This window comes from Trichoplusia ni, chromosome 8, assembly GCF_003590095.1.
Source record: "Trichoplusia ni isolate ovarian cell line Hi5 chromosome 8, tn1, whole genome shotgun sequence".
Lineage (NCBI taxonomy): Eukaryota > Metazoa > Arthropoda > Insecta > Lepidoptera > Noctuidae > Trichoplusia > Trichoplusia ni.
In genome coordinates this window covers 4,940,093-4,962,148 of record NC_039485.1, presented here as the reverse complement: position 1 = coordinate 4,962,148, position 22,056 = coordinate 4,940,093, and positions in this window count along the sequence as shown.

The following is a 22,056-nucleotide window of genomic DNA, read 5'->3' as shown; positions in this document are numbered from 1 at the left end:
TTAAATATTCGTTTAACCAAATTATTATTGAAATGTTAATTCAATTCTTGTGTTTGGACGCAATTAGTGCAAAATGTTTGAATGTAATATAACCCACGGTTACACTTTGCAAATGAATTATATAATCTTTTAGTCAGAAAATATAATTTTGCCTTATGTAGAATACATTTTCAATCTCGTGGCTTTTATCAATATTATAGGCAATCTTTTAATTTAATTAATTGGAACTTTAATTAAAATTACCAACAGTTTTTTACCTCTGAAATTTTCACTACGGTTGGGTTAAAACATTCGGTAAAACGGTAAACCCGTCGTAGGTACTTGTTTATATGATGGTTCATTTTCATATGCCACGTTCGCGCTTAAAAGCTTTCATGATATCAAATTGACACTTTCTACGTGTGCAAAAAATATAACGTGGAAACGCGTGCATGAAACTGACGTCACGTCGAGTATCTAAAGGACAGACGTATTCGTGACTTGTGTCACTTGAGGCCTATAATGGTACGAGACAATCGATTGTATTGTTCAAGAACTGAGTATCTACCTACCAGTTGAACTTCCCCGTTAGTATTTATGTTTACGATTAGTGCCGTTGTTAGAGAGGATGTAATTTCGTACATACGAATTCTAAGGATCGGAATGGTAGTTTCGGGGCGTAATAGGATTACGGTTTTACATTACATTATTTTTGCTTCGCAACAATACTAATTCAAGTGGTATTTCTGTCCGCAAATTTCTGTTTGTGTTGTTTTGGTTTTAGGATTTTAGGTATTAGTGTTTTGGGTTTCGTAAGAAAACTTTTTAGACGCAAGTGGGTCAGAAGATGGTTATTAATTACTATAATATCATGGACTCATGATTGAGAATTCTTGAAAGATTTGAAACCAGCAGTATAATACACATACAAGTGAGCTCGTGGAAAAGCTTCAACTGTATAGTTAGTAAAGTTGATCGATCAGGTTAAGCTAGGCTTGACGCGGTCGGTCCGTTGACGGGTGACCATTTCAGTCAGGCAGTAGCTCCTTGTAAAACCCGACCACTAGCTGAATCCGATAAGACAACCCTAAAACAGTTGGGAAAAGGCTACAATGATGACGATGATGAGTAGGATACACATACAATAAGCTAGAAAAAGTAATTAAAACATTCAAGTGCTAGTCGGACTGGTGACACTAAGGGTTTCGTACAAATAGGCTGAAGAAAAAAAAATGCAAAGTAGTCAAAATATAAGCAAAATAGTAGCAAATTCATTTGACCCCACCCTCGAGTTTGTCACAAATCGTCAAATGTCAAAATTATAAAATGTCAAATTAATAACCGCTTCTTCATTGTTTAGTATTTATTATTACAGTGGCAACACAAATGCATCATTTATGAAAATTTCAACTGCCCAGCTATCACGATTCATGACATACAGCCTGGTGACAGACAGTAGAGTCTCTGTGGTTGTAGTGAGCAATGTGGTTCCATTTTAGCTTTTGAAATGAAACTATTAAAATTTTAGATCATAAGCACAAAACGCGAGTAGCGTTTCTAATTTGCTTTAAATATATTAAAGAGAAAATCAGCCAATTGTGCCCCAAATAACAATCATATCATTGCGAGATGTCAAAAATACATAAGGTAACAAACACATTTAGACAGCACAACAGTAACATACTCTCTATTACATTAGAGGATACGGAACCCGAAATCCATCCACGTGGACTTTAATCCGTGGAATTGATATCAGAGAGCGGCCCGTCACGCCTTGTGACGTGCCAATGTTTCAAAGCCGAAAACATGTCTCCATTCCTTTGACCACCAACAAACATTTTTTGAGCAATATTTTTGTATGAAGTATACGAATTTTTTTATCTGCTATTTGCAAATTCTATATGTGCTCAATACAGTACTGATTGTTTAACAATCGTAGGTAATGCCGATCAATAAATTCTTGACGGTAAGAGTCAACCCAAAAGCTACGTATAGACGGAAAAGTAAGCAAGTACCATCTGCATATCGTATTCTATTTAAGTATTCATTATTATAACGTAATCTCTAGACATATTTAAAGTTTAGATAAACTAGCATTTTTCTCAAATGTCTTTCATCTATGGAGCGCAGAAGACATAAAAATCATCGTATGCGTGTTATAACAACCCAAAGATCCATCCGTATGAAGTTTAATCCGTGAAATTGATATAGGAGCGTGTCGCACCGCCGCGGTCCCGTCACGCGCCGTGACACGCCAATGTTTCACAGCTCGAAACGCGACTCCATCCCATTCTTTTATCCGCGCATCAAGCTTTTGTTCTACAAACCTTTAGTTTTGATATTGGATTCGCACCACGTTCCCTTATTTTCAAGATTTATTGGATTGCGGGTCTCATTGTTCCGTGTTAATACTAGTTTGCAGTGTGTTATTACGTAATTACTCATGGTGTATTAATAGTTCCATTATTTCTTGATATACGTAATAAGGGAACACTTTCATAACTACTACCCTTATTACGAAGCAATAAAGTTGAGCTTTAATATGCATCGCACTTACTATGACCACCTAATTCAGCACTATTATCTGTGTAGAAGAGAGAGGCCACTATGTGGAGTTTACTGCACCGCTGCACTATCTCGCTCGCACTGCTAACAGTCCTACTTCAAGAGATCGTAGTACCGGCACTGATTTGAGTTAATCATAAGTTCGTTTGAATTACTTGTAAAAATGTATATCATGTGACGTATGAACATAACGTTCTTTAATTTTACGATCTTTCAGTTACAGTTTGCACGATATGCCTTATTGTTGTTTTTAGTTTCAAATGTTTCATAAAATTTCTAACACCAAAAGTCAAAATATTTTAAATATTTTTATAGAGCAGAACTTTTTAACATAATTTAAACTATCTACGTTACGTACTAGTTTTTAAACGTATAGAATCTACCTATCAATGCTTAATCTTAAATTCAAGGGAAAAAGGAAGAAATGTAACACAAAATGGTTTGCGTCACTTAGTTTAGATTTTAATAACACTTTGAATTTAATTTTGATGCTGATTGAGGATCAAAGTAAAGTAATTAATAATGAGCTTATCATTTTACGCCTCTTGAAACATGCTTTTAAGGGAAATTTGTTTTTATCTTAACGGGTTTAATTACAAATTTTAAATACAAAGTGGGAGCGTGGTTTTGATGAAAATATTTCGTTCTTTACCGAAAGCTCTGCATTGCCATTAATAATTAATTCCACGACGTTCAAATTCGAGATATGTTTAATAAGCAGCATTAACAATGATTAAAGTAGTACTTAGTTTAGTTTTATTCTATTAAATGCAGTAAAGTTCCTAACAAAACCCAATCTAAAAAGATCCCTATTTTTTTTATAATTCAGTCGCTTAAACCCACAATTAAGTCTCAAAGGTAGCTTTCACATGTAAACATAAAACAAAATAGAATGCGTTACTGCAAAATATTGTTTGACCTTAATAAAACCTTCAATTTACCAGCAACAGAGAGAACTGCGCAGTAGAAATTCCCGGTACACGAGCTTAACCTAGAATTCTATAGAATGTAAACAGTTTATTGAGAGCAGTGCATTTCAAGTGCATCTGTACCGGGAGATACTGCGCAATAGCCTGGCACGAGGCAGCCTCCGGCACGTGTAGCATTGAAATACACGTGTAACCTTTGACCTTTAACAGATAGTTTGATTAAAAATGTGAAGCTTGGAAAGTGCAATATTTTTCCACGTTTTAAAATGTTTCTTTTTCAATAAAGAGCTTTCAAGGGATATTTTATTAGTGGAAAGGTTAAGGGTGTCTAGTATTGGTAGAGAGGTTTTTTATGTTTAGTTAACTTACTTGTACTTGTTTTTATTTACCGACCAGGTATAGGTGATGCGTGATATCTTTTGAGACTCAAATTCTGATATTTTGTGATCACTGAATATGTTATTGAGTGCGACTGTAGAACGTTGTGAAAAATAATTGGATAAATCCTGACGATCCCAAACGATTGGGCATGGCCTGCTTCATTACATCATTAAGTAAGGTTATGTTTCAGGTTTTAGTTGTAAAAAAGAGACAGCGCATACGGTGGAGAGCGGCGCGCAGCGTCTCGCTTACCCAAAGAAACAGCAATCATATTAATAGTTGGTGTTATAACCAAGAGCTGAAAAATAAAAATGACAATACTGAAATTTTGTTTTCCATCGACGAGGCTATAAAAATATAAAGGTTTTCATATTAATCTATATTGATAGCATACAAACACATCAATCCACATGTAAACCACATTCATCATCACATACGGGGCCCGCTAAATACATTCGTGTTGACACAGTCATTACCTGCGCGTCGACCGTAAATCTAATATTGTTGTCAATGTATTGGCCGAGTTCCCTTTGGCACCGTTAAATTAGCAATTCATAGATTAAGTACCTACGCTTGTCCGGCCCAATTATCAACTATTAATCATACCTAGCAAACACGAGGGCCGTGTTAGCTTTTGGATATGTAGGTGTAGGTGTTATATTTGCCTTTATGGTTATAGGTATATGTTGGAAACATTTCATATACTAAAATAATAAAACAAGGAAGTGTTTTATTGTATCGGAACTATCAATGGCAGATTTGTAAGTAAAATATCGCCAAAAAACGTGACGGTCGTTTTATTTTTAAATTCAACTTTAACAACCTTACGGCGTCCTGAAACAGAACCGTCTCTTAAAAAGCAATTTATTAAGAAAACAACTTGTTTTTGCTTCCGAAAATAACTTCACGCGCCTCCACGGCGAGGAAAGAGATCTGGACAAATAAAATTACCTTCTCAACGGTTAATTTACGGAATGAATCACTTTCAGTTGCAGGCTGGCCGTTGTTTTTGTTCGAGGACCTCGTCCGGAACCGAACCCTGTGCTTGTCAACGGATGAGTTATGACCAGTATTTACCGGAAGATGACATTTCTCGAATCGGCCCATTAATTCCTAATGGAGCGTCGACGGGGCTACATTTCATCTGTTTGGCTGCACACCAGGCCTTCGCCACAGAGCTATTTTCGGTAGCGTATCCGAAAATTTATAACTACGAGTTAGTTCTAAATCGTTGGATAGCGGCAGAGTAAGTGGGATTTATGATATGACGTTTTTCGGTCTATTTGTTTGTACCTTTTTTTCTTAAGGACATTTGCCAGTACCAGTTTCGCTAGTTGAGATTTACTTATTCTCGTCTTAAGATTTACGTTAGAATAATCAAGTGTTTCATTGTTTCAACTACTTAGTTAAATAATTAAGTTCGAAACTTCATGATGGAACAAACATTTACATAATCTGCAAGTGTATTATACAAACATTACGGATGACGTTTCAATTTAAAGTTTGTTTCATGTGCATCATTTCGTTGGGACAAAACATTTCGAACTCAATTTGAATTTGAGAACTAGACGTCGACGAAACTACTTTTGATTTCATTCGAGCGGAACAAGGCTATTTTAAGGATATTTTTTTAAGCTTTTCATTGCTGTCATGACATGTTTATGGACGTGTTTTCATGGCCGTATTTTGTGACGGGAAAATTTTGCATGTTTAAGTTTAGGTTTCTGTTTAAATTTAAAAAAAAAAAACTTGAAATATAAATAATTTTTTAACTTTTTTGTTCTATGCGATAAACTTTTATTATTAGCCGAATTATTTTTCGATTCCTGTCTCTTTTTTCGCAGAACATGCCATTTTAACCTGCGCAAAACAACCTATTTAATCTGTGTTATAATATATGAAGTAAGATATTGAATTTGGGTAAACGTGTCCCGGTTACCCGACTTCACCGAAAACAGACTTAGAAATGCTCGTGACTGATTAAAAGGCCATGTTTACTAAATGAAGGACCGCTAAGGACAGTGTTTCTCAAACTGTTTCTTCGATTGGAAATGGTTTAACTTTTCTTCTAAAAGGGTCTTAGTTTCAAGATAGTTTCATTTGTGGAACTGTGATGATACCGTTACTACTAAAAGGTTGGCCTATATAAATTGAACTATGTTATTGTATTGAATATACTCTAAAACGCTCTTGCTTCTCGAGTCAAGCATGACGGTTTTACTATTATAACGATAGAAAAACTCATTCGTAAATCGATATGATTTAAATCTTGAGTTGGTAATATTGTTTAATTGTTGTGCGCATCGGTAATTGATGTAAACACTAGTTTTAAGATTCGTGAAATTATTATTTTTATGTGTGTGTTTATGTTGTTGATGTGCCTTAATAAATAAATAATAAATTAGTAAACCTATTAACAAATTAAAAATAAATATATTAAAAGTTAAAGAAACTGTTCGCTGATTAAAACCTGCAACAGCACGATTTATTTAAATTCTGTAGGTAAAATGAATTATTTAAAATAAAGTAGACTATAAACATTGAAAGCAAAACAAAATTATATAATGTGTGAAAAGCTTTTGTTCGATGAAATTGAAAACATCATAATTATATAAAAAGTTATTATTCCATGACGATAAATATTTGAAAATCGAAGCGAAAGAAATGTTTTTAAAGAATTATTTTAAAGTTTCGGTTCTTTGACAACCACTGGTTTTTAGAAAAGCGGTATCTATTTCAAACCGCCTTTATATTTCAACTTCACCGTAGCAGACCGAACTCCATCCAATCTGCGGAGGTTAACTGTTAGTTTATTTCATGTACTAGTGATCTAATGTTTTATTTCTAACCATAACAACGAAGTATTTATTGCGACTTACATATTTTATTTTATATACGTATTATGTAATCATTTGCAACGTTAGGCCTATATATGAAATCATACCTAAGTCTCTGCAATTATGTATCTTAAGAGTTTTTGTACAAGTTCATGATTTAGATGAGTTCCAATTTTTTTCCTTGTCAACTGTTTTATTTCGTTTGGTTCATGACTAAAATGGCGTTTGTTATACTTAAAACATACAAAGGTTATTCACGTGATTTTAAAGGAATCAAATAATAGTTAATCTTACGGTTGTTGTTCTAACAGTCAAATCGTGAAAGATAAATAAATAAATTTAATCGCCCGTAACAATGCTGTTTTAAAGTTATTTTAAAGATTATGTGAATTAAAATCGATCCACTTTTAATGTTAAAGACAGTTACTCAATTATTAGTTTAGTTATTGAATGAATGCTCGCGGATCTAATTTCATTTTTATATGACAATGTGAAGATACATTATTTTTAATTCGCTTTTCAAATGAAAAATATGTTCTTTTGTTAAACGAAAGTATATTCCTACTACGTAGCACTATTCACATAATATTAGATTGATGTTTTACAATAATCGAATAGAATGGAGACACAATATACATATATGTACTTATTCATTCCTCCCTTGAAAATTTGAAGTAAGAAACATACTTTGCATCTTTTTATTGTATTTTCTTTGCTTTTTAACTACAAGAAGCTTTTTACTGTTTCACATCGCGAGTGAGTACAGTCAGCTAAAAAAGTTCATGGACCCTGTCAAATTAAGAGACAAAGCATCTTGACAAAATGCAATAAAATCCTATTGAAGTAATAAAACAAAATAATTTAACACGCTTATTCCACTGAACTCTAATATTGTAAAATCATCGAACATTGGACAATGGCTTAAAAAATCTAATTGGTAATAGACTACCGTTGCTGACGGTACCATCTTTTCTCTCGAGAATAAACAGAGATACACTAAGTAAATGTTGGTGTACTTTGTTTTTTTCTTTAGTTTTTTTTTTGATGTTGCTATAGCAAAACCAAAATGTTTTTAGAAATGTAATGAATAACATTAATTTAAAATACTATTTGGCTTTCTAGTTTAATGGATGTGCTGACAAGAAGAATCAGTTATCAAGAAAAAAATATTTGTCGAAGTAACAAAAATTGATTGATAGATTCTTTTGAAGATTAGAGTCATTTCTGATCGTATCCGTGGCGTCTCATTCACTACGACATAAAAGTGAATATAATTATAATACTAAATGATGCATTACTCGGGCAAGGGGTCGCAGTTAGATTTGCGATCCCGGCGCCGCGTCAACTCATGATTCAAGATTCCGGTTGATTCCGAAACTAGTCGGGCAATTCCGATAAATACGTGTAAACTATTGCATTGTTTAATTATTAATTACTAGTGAAAATTTCTAAAAAAATACAAAAACAAAACATAAACAGAGTAAAGTCAATCCATTTGCTAAAAATACCGTCAGTTAACCACGGTCACTTCGATCACCTATTAATAAATTCTATTCTTAGCCCACCGCCCACCATAAAATGTGTTGAAATTTAAAATGATATTCCGTATCGCTACGGTCCAACAGATTTTATTAAATCAAAAACATTTACCCAAAATTTCTGCTTTATTTGGAGTGAATTTCTTGAAAATGAAGTTCTTTATCATAAGTTCATTAAGGCTGTGTCCCGACGACGTCTCGCCCGAGATACTCAACTTTTAAACTTAACAGCGTTGAATGTTTTTTCTACTTTTTACATGAAATTGTTTTGTTTCGAGAATGAATATTCTTTTGGTCGTATCTTGCTTTTGCGGTTGTTTGATGAAATTGTGCTTAACCTTTTATTAGCGTGGACATTAAATAAAATTAGCTTAATCAACTGCCGGAGGTATACGCATTATCGCATATGGCTAAATAATATTAAATACTCCTTATATTGTGACAATTAGTTCAAAAAGTGGTCGCATTGCCCAGGTAACTGGGTTGAGATCGAATTGGTAGTCGCTCCTTGTGAAACACTGGTACTTTGTTGGGACTTGTTAGACTGGAAGCCGGCCCCAACATATTTGAGAAAAGGCTTAATTTATTATGATGAATATGTCCTTCTTATGAAAACTAAGGGAAAAGTAAAAAAGAACACAAAAAGTTAAAACCTTATTAAAAATACTAAGAAGTGTATAATAACGCAAACTTTCCTAAGACTGCTTTCTGAACAAACATGATAAGCGAAGCCACTTATCAAAACTCTATCTCCTGATTAAACTTTTAATCCAAAAAACGCAAAGTGTTAAAATAATGCTTTCAAATCTGGTGAGAAATTACCGAGATTAATGTCATTCTAAAAGTTCCACAAACATCTCTTAAGTCCTCGACGAAGTTTTGAAATTTTTCTGCAAGGTGCAATGAATCTAAAGAGCAGAGCGTTATTAGAAAGTTCTCGAAGTAGGATTATTCGTACCCTGTCTGGGAATTCTCGCGAAGAATATTATGGTTTCATAACTGAAAAGTTGTGTACTGGTCGTGTTTATTGCGTTTTCCGGCACCTTCAGTTTATAGACACTAAAAATGTTTCGATTAAACTTTCTGGTATAATCCTAACTGGTAATACAATGTATGAATAATATAGGTACATTGACACAAAAATGATCTGAAACTACGTTCGCATATTATAAATACAGCCGTCGAAAGACATAAGGGATATGAAACCTTAACACACATTTTTTAGGAAATAGGGTTTGACGGTAAATGCATCTAAATTCTATAACTCAATAATTTGATCTAAAACATCCAAAAAGTTGTGGTTTAAAATAAAAATATGTAGCTGCAAAACTTTCGTGAGCAAACTAGCCTACAGCGAGGTTATCGACACTTTTAGTGCACTTCATGTGCAACCGTGAGATTTATAACTGTAAAACTGCAACAGTTATGAGCATGAAACCCGATGAAAAATTCAGCGTCGTTTCATTTTGCAGCTATCAAGTAAAATAAAGACAATATCCAAACCATATATCTTCTTGAGAAATGGATGTGAAAATTGTAGATGTTAACAGAAAGGCAACGTCACCCGTAATAGTTCCACGTCTTGTAGAATTTAGCAAACACCAGCAATATTTGAAAACAAAGGCTGCGGAATCCACGCTAATACGAAAAGTTAAACGACTGTTGTTTTACTGTTGTCAAAAAGTACATTTTATTCAAGCTCTCGTTGTCCCCTTGTTCCTTATGTTTAAGGAGTTGCCTCCCCAGAGATAAATAATCGTATGAAAAGTTTACAGCAAAATGACAATCATTTATTCTCATTATTTGTGAAAACAAAGCAAAAAATCCAGTGAATATTTCTCGATTTGTTAAAGTACGTTTATTATGGTCTTCCCTTTTCCTTTCAGTTTTTTCCAACCCCAATATGTTAGGAGTCGTGAAGCTGAGAACAAGAAGTTACGCCATCCTTTTTTTCAAAGGCTGAGTGATTTAAACGTTTGCTTCCCCAATTTGGAGCCGTCCTAAAAAGTCCCAGTCCGGCTTTAGATGAAAGACACCAAATCGATTTTAGTTTATTCTCTTAAGTAACCGAGTACCGTAATCCTGCTAACTTTGTTTTCCTAACTTTGCACTTCTGCACTGTTTCTTGTGTTAATATTTTATTCCTTTTTGTAACTTTTTTGCTTTAGTACTGCAATTTACTTAAGAATACATAATGTATCAGATTCCGTAATGTTCGTCTTCTATTTAATGAAAATGAATTAAGTGTGGCTCTCGTTTACTCTTATAATGACGTACCTCATGTATAAGCATCATATGGGCTTAAAATTCGGTAATTTTGCAAAATATTTTAATAAAATGTTACACAGGAAGTTCCAAAAAGGTTTAAAATTCGTGAAGCGGAAAACGTGACGTTCAAAAAATCTCGGATATCGATAATCCTGTGTACGTATTCTCTGTCATGGCGGCGTTAATTGATTTAAAGCAGGTTACAATCTAATTTTCTGTTTAAATCGATACGGGGCTCGTCGACGTAAAATTGTATTATTTTGTGCTGCAAATTGGATTCCGTGATCAGTGGGTACGTGACCAAAATAACTGACAAGTTGTCACTTTTGAACTTGGCTACAAAATAAGTAGTTATGAGACGAAGTGTTTTATTTATATTTTACCAAAATTGAAAAAAAAAAGAAAAATAGTGGTGTAGTTGCAATACTAATAATTTACTACATAAGGGATGCATATTCAACTTTATGGTCCAGTTATTTAAAAACATCGTTATATTGAGCCAACAACTGGACAAGTATCATTTTCATTTTATGAATGGCTTTAGGTGAAATAATTCAACTGCCCAAAAAAATAATGTCTAATTTAGGTCATCATATAATATGATAATTATGTGTAGGTACTTACTGCCCTTGTAGAATTTGACTTTGAAGAACATTTTTCGCAAACATATAAAAATGTTCAATGATTGATCTAAAATAAATGTTGGTTTAATGTAGTTACCAAGGTTTTTTCCAAAAACTTATAATAATATTTCGAAACAGATTACAGAACTAATAAAAGAAACTTTTTGTTTGTTTTTCTTAGAAATTTTACTCATTAATCTGCCATCAGTAGGATCGTAGAATTTATTGCTCAGATAACTGGGAACTTACCTGATAGGAATTCCTGTCAGTTAATAAATTTTCCGTTTTCATTAGAACCTAACATAATTAGTGTTGCTAATTAACAAGGAGATGCTTTTCAAGTAAATTAAGAAGAAATATCAAAGAATTTAAATTATGGAGCTGTAAAAAGAAACCAAGGACTTACCGCAAAAGAGTTTTTTATACTTTTTTGTATAACTTTTGTACATCAAGGCCGAACATCATTCTGTACTTATTAAAGTTAAAGTAATTACGTTTAATCGTTGAAGAATTTTGGTTATATTTAAGGTTAGGTAGAGAGATCGGAATGATTAAAATAAGTTTGTAACAAAGCTATTAAGAAAACGACCGTAGGAAACTGGAGTTCAGTCGGGGATCTAATTACAAAGACGTTCGCCAAGACGTTCACAGTTCTACGAAAATTATTACTGCAATTTTTCACTCAAAACTTTCATGACTATAACTTTGGAAGGAACATGAGACTGAGTAACTCCACTGAGGAAGATTTATGTTGAAATAAATATTGTTATATACAGGGAGGCTCTTTTTATATTTTTGTCGCTACGTCCATTCACACACTGGAACTGTCTTTAAGAATAATTAACTAAGCAATGACGAATCTGAGTAAATGTTATGTTCTTAATATTAAAACATGTTTTTTATTAAAAGCAAAGTTTCAGGTTCAAATTTACAAATACTTAGTAATATTCATGATAGAAACTACAAAATTTTCTATTTTTAATAACAGCACAAGCTGAACAATGAGTTAAAATGTCAAAAACATGTTTTACATTCTCTTGAAAGCGCTTTAAACCAGATTACATTTTATAAGATTACAAAGACCATTGCAGGAAATGTAGTTAACGCGTCATAAAGTACGAACGCTCATTTTTTTTTCCTCTTTTGTAGTTTAATCACGAGTACATAATTGTTAGCGGTAAGATATGGAACAGTTAAAGTACTCGAAACTGACGACGAACCACCATTTTGGAGCGCACCTTAATGTATTTTACGATAGCTTTTATTGTTACAACCCTATAAACTTGCAACTCTACACTTTTAATTTTCTTTTTTTTTTGCAATATATAAAACGGTTCATAAGGTAGGAGGGATTCGTTTGTTTTATTACAGTGTCATTCAGCTGCGACTGTCTACAGAACACAAATAGCTTTTACAAGAGTCACGTTGTGTGATTGAAGTGGAATTGAATGGACGACTCGGGTATTCTAGAACAAAGCGAGTCTTATCTGGATTAAAATATGCTGACAAATTTACTGTGACAATCCAAATTCAGAAAATTGAAAAATACAGAATTACTTCTTGAACAAAAATAGGTATCTGTTTAAGGATACGGATACTTTTTACGTTAAATTATGTCTTTACAATTATTTTTTACATACTTAGGTACCAATATAGTAAGACCAGTTCAAGTTATTAAATTAAAATATTCTATAACCTTAACATAACGCCATCTAAGCCCAAACTAAGTAAAGCTCGTATAATGAGTACTAGACAAATTAAACTTATAAACAAACTGTGCGATCATACATTTTTCGGACTTTAAAACTGTTATTAATTCAAAACAAGACTTACTTTAACCCGCAAGTCATTTAGAGTCAGGCAGATGAGGTAGTACACAAAAGCCCATTTTTTTTAGTTTAAGCCTGCATAGCCTAAAACAGAGCGTTATATCGTAACCAACAAATTTTAATAATTTTGCTTAGGCTGCATTCTATTGAAAATTTAATTTTCATAGGTACTGAAAACAAATTACATAGTGGAAATATCTAACAAAGATGCTCAGCACTTGAGAGGTGCGCATCGAGCTCAATATCGTTAATTTAAATTACATTCCCATCAAATATGGCAGGAGCTAATTGTTAATAAAGCGATAATTAATCTTGGAATTATTAATACTGAACGTTAAAATGTTGGTGCTGTTTTATTGAAGGTTTCATAAGTCAAAAGCTTCGGGGATTGTAATGAAATTACAATTTTGGCATCCTTCCGTTCATTACGCTGGCGTGGCGTGCAGGTAAGAGACGAAAGTAATTTAAAAAAAAAAACGGAAAGCTTAAGATATCATAGGTAGGCACAATTTTTTTTAAAAAATCTGTTTATTTTCCAACAAAATACATACAGTTACCAATATTTTGTTTATCCAATTTTCCCGAACGAAAACCAACTTCAATATTTTCTCGATGAGTTTTTCTAGAAAAAAATCATGTGTATGTATTACGAGTGCTTTGCAGTGGCCAGTCAATATTTTGAAGCCCTAGAGCGCAATTAATCAAGTGAAGTTTTAATTAAATCCATACGAGATGCGATGCCATACCGCGCTGTTTTTCATCGCGTATTCATAAAGCGTGTTGACTTTCTACGCAATTTGAGTAATATTATTGTCACATGACTTGAATAATAACGATTATAATTAATAAGGGACGGGTGTCATTAAAACGTTTTCAGAAACAATAGATTGTCTCGTAAAACAAATTAATTATGTATCATGGTTCTTGATATTCACTGTCTAAATAATGAGTTGCTTTTTGATAAAAATAGGATTTTTATAGAGTAACTATACGCTGTGATATCAAAGAACATGATAATGTTATTAAAGTGCTTGTTATCGTCAAAAGAATGAAAACTACATAATAATTGAAGACGTACTGGGACTAACGAGGGCATCCAAAAAGTACATCAAAATCCGCAAACAGGGCACAAAAGTAGACACGAAAAGGATTGTTGCTAAAATATGTCGTATTGCAAAGGGCGAGGGTGCAATTTAGCTTAGTTTTTAATGCACTTGTTTACGTGTACAAAGACGAAAAAGTTTCACAACGCTTCGTTAAACTAGACGCTTGGGATTACATGCCCGAGACACTCATTTAGACTGTGTGGCGAACTGAAATCTTTGAACGCGTTTAAGGGGAACATTGTGAATATTTTCTTTGTTTACTGTTGTCTAAATAAGTCCGTTGTTTACTTAAATTTAACGGCATAATGTAAGCAAAATGCATTTATAAATGCATGGACAAAGGCGACGGTGTTGTGATCATCTAAACAAATACGCGGGGCGCATGTTTCCAGAAGTCGCAGAAGATAGAGTGGTTTGGAAGAAAAAGGGAGAGATCTTTGCCAACTTGTTTGCGTCTAAAGTTTATAAAAAAAAATAGAAAATATATTACTAGGTATTTTTTCTTGTTTAGAATAACAAATAACCAACAATAGCAGTTCATCCCACAGGAAAATAGCCCATTGTTTACAAAATAACACTAACAACGTATTGTCTTTCACACCGACAGTAGCGCAAGCCAAATCTTGCATTCATGCAAAATTTCCCTTCATTTGATGAATACTCAGCATTGCATAAAATAGCGCCCACGTAAATTCCCCGCCGGATAACTACTGGACTGATCTCAACCACTGTATAAATAAATATTTATACACAGTCGGCAAAACCACTGGGGGATATGCATAACGTAATTTAGCTTTCGCGTGCACAGAAACCGTTAACTTTAAAAATATTCAAATCTAGATATGTTAGTAAAGTTCATACAAGTTTGTAAAGGCGCGGTCTTTAATGCGGAGGGCTGGGGAGATTAAATAGCAATTTGTTTGACCATGTTTTGATTGACCATCGTCATCAACAAACTAAATGTAACCGGGTATAATGACCAACGAAGTTAGAAGTAAGACCCTAAAATAGCACCTATTAAGAAAGAAAAAGTTAGCAATATAAGATTATTTGTCACAAAAAGTAACTTGAAATAACGAACTTTTAAAATGCAAATAAAATAAAAACAAATGCTTGTTCTGGCATCGGTTCTCGGGATCGAAGCACAGTGCGTTTAGCGTGGTGACAATTACAGGTCTATCTACAGTTCAAAGTCAAGTAGATATAGCGATGATAAAAAAATATATTTTTGCCTATTTTTAGGGTTCCGTACCTCAAAAGGAAAAAACGGAACCCTTATAGGATCACTTTGTTGTCCGTCTGTCCGTCCGTCTGTCCGTCCGTCCGTCCGTCCGTCTGTCAAGACCCTTTTTCTCGGGAACGCGTGGAGGTATGAAGCTGAAATTTATATCAATTACTCAGGACTACTGTCCCTTGAAGCTGTGAAAAAATCAAACTTCTAAGGCAACGCAATCAAAAGATACAGCCGTTTATGCCGCAAATTTTCGACACTTGCAAGGGAATCAAAACCTACAGGGTGCTTCCCGTGAACTCAGAATCTTGAAATTTGGTACGAAGCAACGTCTTATACCATAGATAAAGGAAAAATTACAAAAACCATAAATTTTTAGTTACATCACATAATATTTTTTTTTTTAATATTTTTAAACTTACTACCTATTTCCTCATAAACGCGTAGAGGTATTAAATTGAAATTCATACCAATACTCAGGTCTATAATACCTTTAAGCTGTAACAAAATCAAACTTCTATGTCAACGCAATCAAAAGAAACAGCAATTTAAGCTGCATATTTTGAAACTCGCAAGTACTCGCAAGGGAATCAAAACCTAAAGGGTACTTCCAGTCGACCTAGAATCTTGAAATTTGGCACGAAGCAACGTTTTATAGCACACATAAAGGAAAAATTCCAAAAACCTTAAATTTTTAGTTACATCACATAATATTTTTTTTTTTAATAATTTTAAACTTACTACCTATTTCCTCATAAACGCGTAGAGGTATTAAATTGAAATTCATACCAAATACTCAGGTCTATAATACCTTTAAGCTGTAACAAAATCAAACTTCTATGTCAACGCAATCAAAAGAAACAGCAATTTAAGCTGCATATTTTGAAACTCGCAAGTACTCGCAAGGGAATCAAAACCTAAAGGGTACTTCCAGTCGACCTAGAATCTTGAAATTTGGCATGAAGCAACGTTTTACAATCGAGTCATATATATTTATATGACTCGATTGTCGTAATGAACGAACTTTGTAAACCTTGCAGGTTTGTACGGAACCCTCGGTGCGCGAGTCCGACTCGCACTTGGCCGGTTTTTTCTGATACTTATTAATAATGCAAAACTTGCAAAATTATTAACAAAAAAAAATACGCATTGTGATTATAGTGAAATAAACTGCCGTACTATCGCCGCGAAAAACAAAACAATAACGCTTAAAATAAAGTGCTAAATTAAATATTGCTGTGCAATAAGGAAACTTGTTATCTTTGCGAACACCGCAGAGAACCCTTTTTCTTACTTTAGTCTTACAACTTGCAATCAGCTTCCGTTTGATTCACACGTAGTTGGAAAATAAAAACAGTAACAAAAATCAATTGTTAAGAATCAACTATGAACAAAAATGAACTAGTTAGAAAACGTTGCTCTTCCTGCATTAAACTACTTACTCAAGAATTTTCATAACAAACGTTATGATAAAAATGGAAGAGTCTTTGTCATACAAACGCTGAATTTACGGCCGAACTGTAAAGGACACTCAAGATGAGTTAAAAATTTGCATACAGCTCTTTCCGATCGCTAAAGAACTCTAGATGGCAACCGGCGGACTTTGTAACTTTAAGAACCCACCCCGTTGCAATTTCTTTGTGTTTAATTTATTTAGTGTTAATACTCATTTAGAAATTGCCCCTTTCTCAAGATATGAAGTGTTCTAAATATTTTGAGTTATATTCACTATTCCTCTCTCTTTCTTTATTTCTCTAAACGTTCATTGTTTATAAGTTAAATACAAATAATAATGTGTACTACTTATGATCGGTGACATAGGTTTGACCTAAAACAGACTCCAGTCGCTACATCATGTACAACACTTTTACTGTGTAACTGTAATATCCAATGATGAGGAAAATTAAGCCTTTTTGATTTTTAATTTGATTGGTGTAAAGTCGCCTTTACATTACTACTAGCTATTGTGTGTAAACATTATGCTCTTATAGTCTTAACACAAAATTAAAGTTTGTTTGTGGAAATAGTTTTGGTCACGCGACTTTTCCGTTTCAGATTTGTTTAATTATAATTATTTATTAATAAGAATTAAGCGATTCTATTTTGTACATACCCTTATAGTCTTAACATTTAGGCATTTAAACATGACGACAATTAGTTTAGAAGGACTTCTACGCACCAATAAAAGGAAGAATTGTATTATCTTAAATACTCAAAATATATAACTTTATCCACAAATTCTTCCCTTTTTTGAGCTATAATAGTATGATATGTAGATTTTGTACTCATAAATTATTACACATTATTTCTTTTCTTTTTAATATGAATATAATTTATTAATTTTATCGTTCATTAAGTAGGTAAGCTATTTCGTAAATTAATACTACTTTCAAATGCTCTTTGTTTTAACCATTCTAGTAAAAAGTACATTTAGTAATACATTGAATTTAAAAGTGCCTATTTGGGTGAAATCAATTTGTGAAAATCATAGAATAGGTAAAGTAAAAATGACTTTTTGTTCAGTCGAAAAAGCAAAAATATTGTTTATTTTCAACGCAATTTAATAATTGAAACACAATATTTGCGTAAGAACTTTCAAATGGTGAACTCAAAAGTAAACGAACGTTTAATTTTAAAAGTTCGTTTTAAAAAGTTAGCCCAACGATCGCCAATCGACGTATAAAGAATGAAACACTTAAAAGGGGAATCGTGTCAGCGACCTTTTGTTCGTGGGCTGCCTTCAATATCAGTATAGCTTTTATTGGCCTCACAAAAACTGCTCGATTTCTTAGTTCACATTCTAACAACCATTTCTTTCTTAAAGTTAATGATTTTAAACTTTTTCTTCTTGAAATCATGTGTGTTAAGGGTGTGCAATAATACCACCAGACACCAAGTTCATCAATCATGTGATCAGACGATGTAGAATTATTTATTTTCAAAGTGAATTTGCACTAACTTTTTTAGGCCTAAGCAGACTGCGTTAAATTTAAGCGCATATTTTGCTTGCAAAGTGTGCTTAACCAGTGTGTTAGCTACCCGTAAATTTCTTGGTAGATCCGACTATGCTCCGATCTAGATTTTGGAGCATAGTCCGATATCTAGATCATAACAACGGTAAAATCGAACCGGGTTTGAAGTAGTTTTTTTAACAACGTCTTACTATTGGAACAAAAATAAATTCATGTGTTTTTTCTTTTGAGATCTTAGCCAAGTAACGCATCTTCGATATATAGTTTGTAACTAACACAATTTGAAACACATTTGTCAATTAAAACTCCTTCCGTCCAAATACCAGGTAAGGTTATCAACGCTCCATAGACAAGTATCAAACTTTTGCTCAAACTCAGTTTTCATTGTGTCTTACTTGGATTAATACGTGAACTTCTCAAAGGGTTATCTAAGTTTAGGGGACCACGTTTCTATTAATTACCCAAGTTTGTGCCCGATCGATATTAATTAATTAAGAAGCCGAGTTTGTCTTTAGCGAGGCGCGAATTTCCACACAGTTCCTTTGTACTGTTTTATTTTAATTTATTTCACTTATTGTTCGGAATGCGTTCGGTGTTGAACGTGTGAGGTATTTTGTGAAAAGTTTCACGTAACTACTGATAAGTTTTGTCGGTTGCAGTCACGCTATTGTTTTAGTCGTAGTTAGTTTTATACGAGACATAACTGTTTGAGTTCACGACTTGTATTGAGGTCATAAATTATAGATTCTATTTTGAAAAGCATTTGACGATGTCAAGGTTAATGTTCGTGGTATTTAGGAAATCAATCACGTAGATTATTACAATAATGATAGAGATCTTTCATGGATAGTATTGATTGGTTTATACGATCTATTAAAATACAATATAAGCACAGATGATAATTTGAAGTTACTAGTGAGGCCGTTAAATACACGTCTTGTCCATTAATCATAGTTATTGAGGGCAATTAAAAAAATATACTTCAAAAAGTTATCCTCTACATTGTCATTAGCGGTAAGTGTAAAAGTACACGGTCGCAATTAGTCATGCTTTGAAAAATCAAAGTTATTTGCCGTCGACGTAAAACATTATAACACGCGAGAAAGCGCTCGGTTTGTGCCACTTTACAGCCACGAAAATTGACCGACTCAACGAAACTTTCCAATTAAGCCATTACTTAAATGACGGTTGACGTAACTTTGGATAAATATTGCTGTGGAGTTCTTTTGCAAACTGTAATGACCTGTACTTGTGCATGCTAATGTGAGTTTGCCACGGAGGAAAGAAAATAAGTGTACATACAGTTATAAAAGTTTCCTTTACTAAATGTTTTACTGAAAAAATACTGACCAATTTAAGACATTCGCTTAAAAGGTGTTTTCACATAACATGTAATCTCCTTATATAATTTTAAAACGTCTTTATCTGGAATACATATTAAAAATTCTCCAATTCCAAGGAACATAGACTATCTTGTTTATAAAAACTAGTTCTTCTTATATCAATTTTCTAATCCGATGAGCAAATCGTAAAAGAATCAATCCACCACTTCTGTTCCACAAAGTTTTGTTAGCGACACTCCATTCGCTAACTATTCCGTGGCTCAAACTAAATCCGGGGGCCGCGTCGTCAACTTATATCCGCCCTTGAATGTCCCCGCCATGTTCCTGAACTTTATTGACATATCACTTCGCCATTAATGTTTTAGGTACCTAATAAACAACGGTTTATATCTTCCGCACTACTTTCGTGTAGCTTGAATTTGGAATAGATGGCGACGTATAAATTTTATGTACCAAACAACTTTCGGATGCTACTAATATTTTTATTTGTTTCCATAACTCTGTTTTGTTTCAGTAATGTGATTGTTTGAAGTTGGTCACTGAATAAAAATCCATAAAAATTAACGAAACACGGATATGGTTTTAACATTCAATGATGTAACCCAAGTAATTTGCTTGCCTTACCTAAAATATATTACCAAGGTTGGTTTCTACATTTCGTTACTCCAATTATTTATTTTTCTACCTCTAATCCCCGCGGATTTTAGAGGATAATGATTATGCAATACGATCTTATTGAGCCTTCAAAAAATACGTTCACTAGATCAAAGTATACAGGAATTCATTTCACATAACAAAGGTTAAACATTTCAATAAATTTTCCCTCTCAAGATCTAAGCAAAAAACTCCCTGTAAAACATTTAATCGGAACTTTGTTTCCGCGTCATTGGGAGCAGACGTTGCAAGTTCAATAAAGAGCGTGTCACGCGTCAGTCCGACTCTCGACCGACAAACGGACACGTAGGCAATAACATCGACTCACTTCCACAACCTTACACATTTAACATGCAAAGGAATATGACCCTTATTGCTATGACAAAAGAGTGAAAATGGCCGCACATAAATTGCCATCGCTACGTACCTGCGTTATGAGTTAGACACTTTGACGGCCGACGCAACTTTAAGTAGGCAACTGGAGTGGTGATATGGGTATCCAATATTTGTGTTTGTTTGTAAGTGTCACATCTAAGGTCAACGTTTCCATATCGAACTAATAATAAGTCGAGCATAAAAGACTGCAAAATGTAAGTTGTTATTATTTATTGTTTCTTTTGTTTATTTGCATTTCGTATTTATCCGCGATACTTTAATAGGCATAAAATTATGTCCTAGCCTTTTTCCCTATGACAATTATGTTTCAGCGTTTTAGAAATACTAAACCGATTACTAAATAGACTTCCACGGCTTAATTGTTCAAATTTGTTAAGAGGTGAGTAGTTTTGAACTTTAAAAAGGGACTGAAATAATCACCACGAAGGACAAACTTGCGCTTTACCTGTGACTGCACAGATGGCCGAGTGGTTACGTCTCCAAATCTACTACTCGCGACGTGACGTGGGTTTGATTGCGAGAGGACATGCATTTGTGTGATCTACAAATGCTGATTGGCAGTCTGGGTGTCCTAATTGTGTATGTGTTTTCAATGTTTGTGGAGCTTCTCCTATACAAGAGTTTACTTAGCGCGGGAGTCGATAAAAAAATCACAAAAAAATAATATATCAAGTCTAAAATATATCACACTACATTCCACTAAAATCAATATTTAGTTATGAATTCACCGAACACAGCCATCAAACGAAACTCAAACAAATACATCCCCGGTTCAAATCGACGACAAAGCCTACCAAAAGTGAAATATGACGGAAAAAAATATACGTCCCTGCAAAACACTCACGTTGAAGCTTTAAAAATCGTCCTTTTGTTTACGACGCAATGAATTTCGAAATTCAGACGTCTGCCCGAAAAGGTGGGTGTCGCTTTGTTCCGTGTGAATAATTCGCTGCCGCGGTACCGAAGCTTTTATCGACGTAATTCGCTCAAAATGAAACAGGTTAGGTGAAATTGATAAATGCTGTCGACGAAGACCGCTAACTTATGGAAAAGGGACGTGGAATCTTGATAGTTATTTAGTGGTGAGTGACTGGTAGATACGTATCTAATGGTTTGGTAAAAAATGGATGACACCAAGAATTAATTGTAGAAAGGATTGCGCTACGTCTAAAAGTAGTGTTATTGCACTTAACGGCACAAAGCGGCAATCATTTCACTTGACAAGACAAGGTGGATGACATGTATGTTATCAATCTTAACACTCTTAACAGTTGATGCAAACGTTTTTCTTGACCTCAAAATTAATTTAGATTCTCATACTCGCACGAGAAACGTTAATTCAATTTCGCAGGCATCACCTAAATAATACTTTTATTTTCAGAAAATTAGTTTCGAGCTGCCACTT